Raw genomic sequence first — 9727 nt, 5'->3', positions numbered from 1 at the left:
TCAGATGACACCGGTAAATCATCATCAGCATAAGATGTACTTCATCTTATCTTCTTCTCTGGGGAGCCCTCGTTTCACAACGCCCAGGTAGTTCAATTTACATTGCAGGCATCCTTACTGCAGACTTAGATCCTTGCATGAGCCAAGAACCTTTGTGTACATCTGGTTCATATACCCTAGTCTGGGATGTTGGCTTTCCGGATATTAAGTCCATACTAGTTACAAACTAGATACTGTACCAAGCACAGATTGGTCCAACGTAGCATTGACCAAACTTGTCTCTCTTGCACATGCTCCGTAAGCAGTAAGATATACTGAAGGAGATACAGTAATGACGTATGGCTTGTATGGCTGGAAATGAACTCTATTTCAAGGCACCTTTGTATAGAGTCTGGACATCACTGTTAATTACCCATAATGCTTAGCATCTCTACACAACTTACGATGGTCATTCCAATGGAATGTAGCTGCTACTGATAAGAACATGTAGGCTATGAATGGCTCATTATACTTCTAGTAGTAGACATGGCAGGTACAAGCTAGGCCTCAATATTTATGACTTATTTGACCTCAAAAGGTTATATCTAACAATTCTGTCCATAGACTGCAACTATAGTACAATCTCTTCTCAAACCCCAAAGAGGCCTAGCAAGGGTATATATGTGTTTATAACTTATATGCCTATGTAGAAATTAACTATTTAATCCACTGATTACAGCAACACTTGCAACAAGGTCGATCATGCTTGGTGATATGCATGGAAATTTCTGCACCTGCTCCCAGTCGGGGTTTGCCCAAGGCCGCCACTGTACTGCCATTGCATTCATTTCAACAGAGAGTCCCGAGCAGTGTGTCTCGAACAGCAATGGAGCAATGAATGCATTCCTCACACTGCAAGCACTGCATCCCTTGCCCAACTTTAGGTCAACCAGGGATCTTCCAGGAGCCAAATTTCTCAGGGTAGCCACTAGCTTATCCTCAGAAGGGATGGCCCTCTGTAACTTGGTAGTCTGCCTCTGGATGTAGGGAGTCACTAGACGCAGCAACTCCTGGAAGATGACATTATCTATGCACAGGAAATTACAGTAGTCATCTGGATTGTTCTCCAGAATCTTCATAGAAGTGGCATGTGACAGCGAGTCTCCCTCTGTAGCAGCCATCCCTTTGTCCAGTATGATCTCAGTCTTCTCATTCTCTGAGCAATCTCGCTATCAGCTAACACTACAGTCTCAGAATATGATGTCCTCACTTAATAGCAAAAAGGATCCATCATATGAGAAGTCTAGAAGCACTTTGTTGTTATGCTTTGCTTGCCTTAAAAATGTACAGCGTCCAGCAGGTATACACCAAACTTCACTAGTCACAGAGCGAAACTGCACTGAGCTAAAATGGCACCTGCTTTATATACCTTATAGAAAGTACAGCCCCTATTTCCATTTTTCAGAAATCTTTGAGATGGTCATCAGTTGTTTGGAAAGCAAATGACCAAATGAGGTACGATAAATCGTTTCGTCATTTGTAAGAATGCACAGTGTGTATGCACTATATTGTTTGACCAGGAGTTCAAAGGAAATTGGGACAAATAAATATGGGCAGATTATCAAGAATGCACTCACACTGCTCAATATTGGGAGACTGAAGCAGAGATTTCATTCTTGACCTACAGAACGGATAATCGAAGGTATCAGTTTCATCTGTGAAATGCTGAAACAATTCTCCATACACACTCTACACTAAGGGGCCCATTTATCATTCAAGGATCCCCCTAATGAATCATGGAGGAATCTCAGCATATATCTCCAATATCTGGTGCCGTCCCTCCATTTCCGACGGCATCATAACCCCCATAGGTTTCTACGGAGGATTCGGTGTTGTCAGATGTATCAAGTTCCGTAATGCAAATTATTCCGGACCTTGATCCCCGCATCTTATGCCATATAAAGATGGCGTAAGCCGCTGTAGCCTATGGAGTACACATTGCAAATCTGTCCGGGAGAGGGTTCCATAAAAACCTCCACTGGCAATGGCGGCAGCACATGCATGGTCCGTAGGCCGCACATGCACTGGATCCCCAGCACAGGAGTGCCCCTGTGCCTGCGGGTGCAAATTGATACATCCGAGCAGTATGATCGTATCCTTCAATGCGATCATAGGCTCTAATATGGCACCCAGATCGCATTGTAAATTAAAAAAAATGTAGTATGTAGTAAAGTGAAGTAAATTGTGCTTACCGGTCATCCTAAGGGTCAGTTACATGGTGGTGGACAGGTTTGTGCTTCTGTTTTACATTACATTGACTATAACAGATTTGATTTAGTGCTGGACCACCAACCTGAGGCACCCCTGGAAGTGTCCCGAGGCACCCCAGGGTGCCGCGGCACACAGTTTGGGATCCACAGGTATAGTGTGTTCCTAGCTTAATTCTCTCACCACTAAAGTAAATTACCTAAATACTACCATCATCGGCTATGGAACTATGGGCCAGATTCAGACCCGTTCGTAAGCGCTTGAGCGCTCGTGAGCGGGTCGATGGTGTGCTCTGCACACGCGCAGCGGCCGCACTGCGCGTGCGCAAGCCCTGGAGCGAGAGAGAAAATCTCTCGCTCCGAGACTCACTACAAAAGGGGCGGCTGATTTTGATCGACAGCTCGCCCCGCTTTGTAGGTGTGGCCGGGGGGTGGCATCACAAACGGAGGCATTCCCAAGCAAACGCCTGCCGTTTGTGGGCGGCCCCACTGACATTACCAGTGATGTCAGTGAGAGAGCTTCCGGCTCTATTAGAGCCAGAAGCTCTCTGGGGCTTGTGGCCACGAGACCCTACCACAAGGGTCTCGTCGCAAGCCCGATGGTCACCCACAGCTATGCGAACGGCCAGGAGGCCGCACCAAAAAAAACAAACAAAAACGTCCAGATTCAGAGTGAGCGCTCTTTCAGAGCGTCCGTCTCTGAATCAGGGCCTATGTGTCCATAGCTACCTAGTCAATAAGGCAATCTGTGTGTAAAAGAAAAATGCTTTGCAAAAGCAAGTACTTTTATTGTCCTGTCAAATAAAGGTGTTAACTTTATTGACAATGCGTGTGGTGTGATGGAGACGTGTTCTGCAAGGAGCCAACGTGCAAGTCTGTTTGAAATTATCTTGGTCATGGATTTGTTGATTTTTGTCAGCATGTTTGATGACAGGAACTGTGGAGAGAACAAGAGAAATACTGTTATTGACTACTGTGTAGTTACTGTAATGTCCAGCATCTGAAAACAATACTGTATCACATACTGTCTTTAGCACCATACAGGGGGATAATCTAAAGTTTTAACACCTGTGATACACTGTAATTAATGGAGCAATTCAAATGTTCTGGGCAAACATAAATTCATGAACTTCTCGCACCCAATTATACCACTTTGACGCTAAACCAGTCTTTAAGTGCCCAAACCATGTATGTAGTTTTAGGAAAATTTCTGACCACCACCACTGGAGGCTGTGGTCAAAATTTTTCCCCCGAAGCACTGAATCATGAATGGAGCAAATAATAGGATTTTGGTACTTATCAATAAATCCCTTTCTCCGATTCCACAGGGGACATTGGAGAATAGAAAATGAGGTATAGATGGTGGTAGAGTCTGGCACTTTAAATAATTTGGAAGGGTGACTTGCTCCACCCCCCCTCTATAACTCATCAACCTCATTTTAAGAAACTGAGCCCGAGAGGAGACTGAGGACAACAGGAAGACAAGGAGAAGGATAAGTCCACAGAATGGAACAAAACTGAAGGAGAACAGAAGATCCCACTGCAGGGTACACATGCAGTCACACAGCAACAAAAAGCGGACCAACCGGAAACATCAAGACAACAACCAAAACAAGAAAACATAACCAGATTTTTTTTTAAAACAGGAAGATGCACCAGTGTTCATGTCCACAGAGTTTTCAAGCCAAAGAGAATACATGAAGGCCAGAACCAACTACAAAATAGTCGCCCAAGACCATTCTTGGAATCCATATAATTAGGTGGGTTCCAACCAGTGGAAGGATTAGATCGTATATAGTGCCTCCCAAGTTGAAATCCCAGAGGAGGCGGCACCGAAATTATCTGAGAATACAACATCCTGCAGAGGCTCAGAAGGAAGGACAACACATTCTGGAATCAGATGGCTAAAACAGCAACCAGAATCCTTCAGTGAGCCCAGGAGAAGACCAGAGTCCCCTCGCCTGGAATAAACAACCAAACCCCGGCAGCAGTGGATAAGAAAAACCACAGCATAAACGATATACTACTTCCAATGTGATGGAATTATGCAAGCGGAACCAGCTTACTGACCCGAAACAAAGTAGGAAAAACAACTGGGATACCCTAAGAATTAAGAACCACAGATGCAACAGCTATACCTGGAGTGGGAGAACCCTATGGATCTCTGCAGAAGAGCTAGCTTACAGGCAACGGACATGGGCTATCCGCAAGAACTACCAATATAGGGAAACACATGTCTTAGATAAAACGGAGAGTCCTGGTCTAGATGGACATGGACTACACCAGCTAGGATCCCTGAAGAAAAGAATGGGGCTAATAGCGGGAATAGCGGGCTAATAGAGGGAACCAAGGGGTGGACCAAGGAAAACAAAGATCATGTAGAAGACGACATGCACCATCGGTGTCATGAAAAGTATCAACAGATACCGAACAGTAAAACATTGCAAGGCCTCCTGCATTGGTGTCCAGAATGTAGGAGAACCCCAACAGATTCTAGCATAATGTCGTCGCTGTCCTCTAGCTCAGCCTAAACAATGAATCAGAAAAGGCCTCCCAAACAAGCATCAGCTATCATGAATACAGAAGGTAGTGGTGCGATCTGTATTAACTTCACAGACCACTAAACCAGGTAGCTGCTAACACAGTGGGATCTGCCCCCCACAAAATTAAACATACAAAAAGATTGTCCTAGTGATAGATATTATTCTAAACAGACCTTTACCTATTAGGACATCTATTTAGTAATAATTAATAGGCATGTATGACTGGGCACTATTGTGTATTATAAATCACTTTCATACTATATGTTTCACACACTAATATTTCTGTCTTTTTTATTTCAATTTCAATACCACTTATGTGCATATTATTATATTAATAAAAGTTAAGTTTTAACTACGTATTATTGCAAAACTGTGTGCACTCATATGGGACAACTTTATTTCTTTTTGTGTATTGCTGAGTACTATTATGCACCCCTACTATAAATATTTGAGGATAATGTATATCAGTATTTGTCTTTAGTAGGGTGAGGTCTAGTTGGATATGTATTAGTTATTTATTTATTACCAGTTATTTATATAGCACATACATGTTCCGCAGCGCTTTACAGAGAATAGTTGGCCATTCACATTAGTCCCTGCCCCAGTAGAGCTTACAATCTATGTTCTCTACCACATGCACACATACACTCTAGGGTTAATTATTGTTGGGGGCCAATTCACCTACCTGTTTATTTTTGGAATGTGGGACGAAACCGGTGTACCCGCAGGAAACCCACGCAAGCACAGGGAGAATATACAAACTCCACACAGTTAGGGCCATAGTGGGAACCCTATGTACCCTTTTTGCAACCCCACTTTTTCCCTAACCCTTTTGAAATTTTGATAAAGCAATTGCATAAAAATCACACATTCAATGTAAAACATCTATAAATAACACTCTGCGTGGTGCAACAGAAAATTCTTGTAGAGAAACAGCCTCTAAATATTAAATTAGGCTGATCAACTAAGCATTGCACTAAGGGCCTGATTCAGACACATTCGCTAGGCAATGTTCACACGCAGCAAAGTATGCAAATCCCACGATCGCTAGCAAGCCCACTATGTCTTGCCGTGCGATCACAGTATGTATTTAGACGACCACCAGCCTGACACAAGACGCCCACTTTCCCTTAGTAACATACGTCATTAAACAATCGGAAACAAGGATCCCATACCCACCACTTGTGGCTGACTATACCCTACCGCAAGCACTGCAAATGCTGTTGTGTGTAATTCAGCCATGTGACATGTATGCTGACGATACGTCTTAATTATGCACGCCCCAGAAATTGCGCTCCAATACACAGACATGCTTGCGTTCGCACCAACGCACCCCCATTACCATTAACCACCCCCTGTCACCACCCACAATCGGCAGGTCTTGTCACTCATGTTTGTGGTGCTTCTGTGTACAAGCTGCGAGATTGTAATCATCGACAGGCTACGTGCGAACGGGTCTGAATCAGGCCCTAAATCCGGTAAATTGCAACAAGGTGTTTTCACTTGTAACATATACTTGTTTCTGTAATAACGCTGATACTGTATGATGTATTTGCTTGAATACTGATTGTAAATAAATACCATTCAATGAGGTGGATAAGACTGAATATCCTTTAAGTTTTTGATAGCAGTGTTCCTATGGAAGCAGCCACTGAAAGTGATATAATTGTGATTAATACTCCATAATAAGGTAGTCACTTTAACTATAGATCCATATGTTTTTCGAGATACGGAATATATTAACTCGTATCCTGTAAATAGCACTTACATAGCCACTTGGTTTTCCTATTGCAGATGTCGGCTCTATCCTTTATTATTCCCCGTGGTGTTGTTTGACCCTCTTGTGGTACTAAAAAGGGTTTCGCCGGTAACGGCTGTCCTGGTATGAGCAGCTGAGCGGACCGTGGTGGAGACACAATTTTTCAATGTGTGGAGCTGGTATGCTGACAGACAGAGTCCTGATAGAGTGCAGTGCAAAATCCTAAGTATTCCTGTGTTCTTGACGCGTTTCTCCGGGTATAACAACCCCTGATTTCATCAGTTCTGTTAGGAATCGATCCTGTTACTATAACACTGTAAAGCTGTAGAACATGAGCTCTAGCCCGGATTCCGACCAGTGACGTAAAATAAGCCGCCGCTAAAGCCCGCCCTCTCTGTTAACAGTCACTGCCGCATAGCGCTGGCAATAATGTTCAAGGCTTAACCCTTTGCTTATTGAGCTGAAAGAGAAGCCTGACAGGGGACTGCCCGGGTCCATGAACAGCGCTGCCTGTCATAGGAGCATACGGGACGCTGTGGTCTCCTCTTGCTAGCTTAGGGAAGGAGCAAAATGTCTGGGAGCTCCACTGTGAGACCCCCACGCCTTGACCCAGAACGGGGTTGCGGTAATTGCCAAGCTGCCCCTAAGCATCGCCCCATTATCCAGCCAGTCTATGCATTAGTGCTGGCTGGTAAAGAACTGCTAGGCTATAGAAGCCGTTACTTAAGCTGCCTGCCCTTACAAGCCGGCTTGCAAAAATGGTGGCACTGCGCTGTCCTGTCAGCGCTGCACTATATACTAAAAGGAGTGAATGGGATAGAACACCTGACCACAGGCATAACACTCCCTAGTGCTATATCTTGCGGGGTATGGCAGACATGGGGAAAGGGATTCAAAACAGTCACTTGTCCCTCTTAATAGTGGTTAGATGCTGAAATTAGCAGCGGTCCAGCAATGTGTGTATGTGCTAAATAATTAGCTGTCAGGACTAGTGGCTGTCTGCCCTGATGCGCTAGGCAGTGCAGGGGGTGTATGCCACTTACCTGATCAGCATGCTGTCCGGACGTGTAGCCTTGGTGCAAGGTACAAGGACCTTGTACCTTGCACCAAGGCTACACGTCCAGACAGCCTCCATGTTGTTTATTGTTATGTGGTGGCAATGAACAGCAATATCTATATTTAAGGTGTATTTTAACACCCTATTAAAAAGTAGCATCAAGTGTACACCAGACAGTGGTGTAACTAGGGTATTTGGAGCCCAGGGCAAATTTGAAAAGGGAGAGTCCCCACCCCGGGGCGTGTCAACATGACACACCCCTTTATTTTCAAACTGAACATTCCTATCCATATGCACCTTAACCCCAGTAGTACCCCTTATACAGTACCCCCAGTATGCAGTTGTGGTCCCTCTCATGCAGGCCCATAGTAGTGCCCCTTATACAGTATCCCCAGTAGTGGTCCCTCTTATACAGCCCCCAATTAGTTCCCCTTACTCAGTACCCCCAGTAGTGGCCCCCCCAAATGCAGTGCCCCACGTAGTGTTCCCCCTTATGCAGTGCCCCCAGTAGCAGTCCCCACAATGCAGTGCACCCAGTAGCGGTATCCCCTTATGCAGTGCCCTTTATATGGTGCCCCAAGTAGTAGTCCCCCCCCTATGCAGTGCCCTTTTATATAGTGCCCCCAGCAGTAGTCCTCCCCATGCAGTTTTCCCAGTAGTGGTCCCCTTATGCAGGCACCCCGTAGTGATCCCCCCCTGTAGTGGTCCCCGCAGTGCCCCTAGCAGTAAGTCCCTTATATAGTGCCCCCAGCAGTAGTGTCCCCCCCTCCCATGCAGTGCCCCCAGTAGTGGTCCCCCTGATGCAGGCTCCCAGTAGTGACCCCCCCCTATCCAGTGGTCCCTGTAGTGGCCCTTCCTATTATTGCCCCCAGTAGTGGTCCCCCGAGTGCAGAGCCTCTAGTAATAGGCCCCTTTTAGAATGCCCCCAGTGGTAGTCCCCCCCCAAGTAGTAGTCCCCAGTAGAGTAGCTCCCCCCCCCCAGTAGAGGTCCTCCCAGTGGCACCCCCAGTAGTAGCCACACCTCCCCCAGTAGATGTCCCCCCATTAGTAGCCAACCCCTCCCCCATTGTGCAGATAAGTTTAAAAATAAATAAATATATATAAAAATATACTTACCTGATTCCACGCTGCTCCTGCTCCTGTCCGCGATGCCGCTCCCGCCCGCCAGTCTGCCCGGGCTGGCGCGCTCAGCATTATGGGACTGACGTCATGACGTCAGTCCCATTACCCACTGCAGGAGCCGGACGGAAGTTTCTACTATCTTAAAAGGGAGCAGTTCTATATATTGATTCATAAATTATAATATTTATATTATTTAGTATTATAGCGCAGTGATTCTTTATGTTGTGTCCTGTATTTCTTTTTCAAGGCCTGGCAAGCTTTGTTCACTTGCAGCTAGGTACGCTCTGTAGAATACAAACTATATACATTGTGTCAAGGGAAACAGGTGTTTTTGAGACCCTTTCTATTTTTTAAAAAATTACTGTTATCACCATGGCTGTAGGTGAGCAACAAATTTTCTCTTAGAACTCTTACTTCTTTACTTATTCAAGAATATACTGGTGGTAATATAGTAAATGTAAAAAGTCATAGAAAAAGCTTATGGCCCAGTATAAAATCACCTACAGTACCTGGTATTCCAAGGTGGTCTCCCACACATGTACAAGTACTAACCAGGCTCAACACTGCATAGCTTCCAAGATCAGACGAGATTGGGCGTGTCCAGTGTGGTATGGCCGTAGGTGATCAAAACTTATTCTTAGACATCTCTTACTACTCACCACCAGTAAATGAATGAATAAGTTAATATAATAAATTTAAATAGTCATAAAAAAGACTAATATAGTAGTATAAAATTAGCGACAGCAACTGGTATTCCCAGGTGCTCTACCATCCAAGTACTATGCAACACCGCAGAGCTTACAAGATGACATTGGGTATGGCCCTAGGTAAGAACACAACATAAAAAATCATTGCGCATAAATGATTATCATATCAGAGTTCACGGCTGCTCTCTGTGAGCTCCCAACTGTAACGGACGGTTTGCTTGTTACAGCCGTGGTCAGGACACGGTGCAGCAGCGAGTATCGGGGTGGAAGTCCAGACTGCTGCAAGCTGTCTT

The 9727-nt window shown here is 45.0% G+C and overlaps 1 pseudogene; it reads right to left on the bottom strand.

Moving 5' to 3' along the window:
• Positions 1 to 9224: 9224 nt before the first annotated feature.
• On the bottom strand, positions 9225 to 9349 carry LOC148532425 (5S ribosomal RNA; annotated as a pseudogene).
• Between the last annotated feature and the right edge of the window lie 378 nt (positions 9350 to 9727).

This window comes from Taudactylus pleione, unplaced genomic scaffold, assembly GCF_031769625.1.
Source record: "Taudactylus pleione unplaced genomic scaffold, aTauple2 ptg000077l, whole genome shotgun sequence".
NCBI lineage: Eukaryota > Metazoa > Chordata > Amphibia > Anura > Myobatrachidae > Taudactylus > Taudactylus pleione.
Note: the sequence above shows the minus strand (reverse complement) of the source record. Positions and strands in the feature narration are given on the sequence as shown.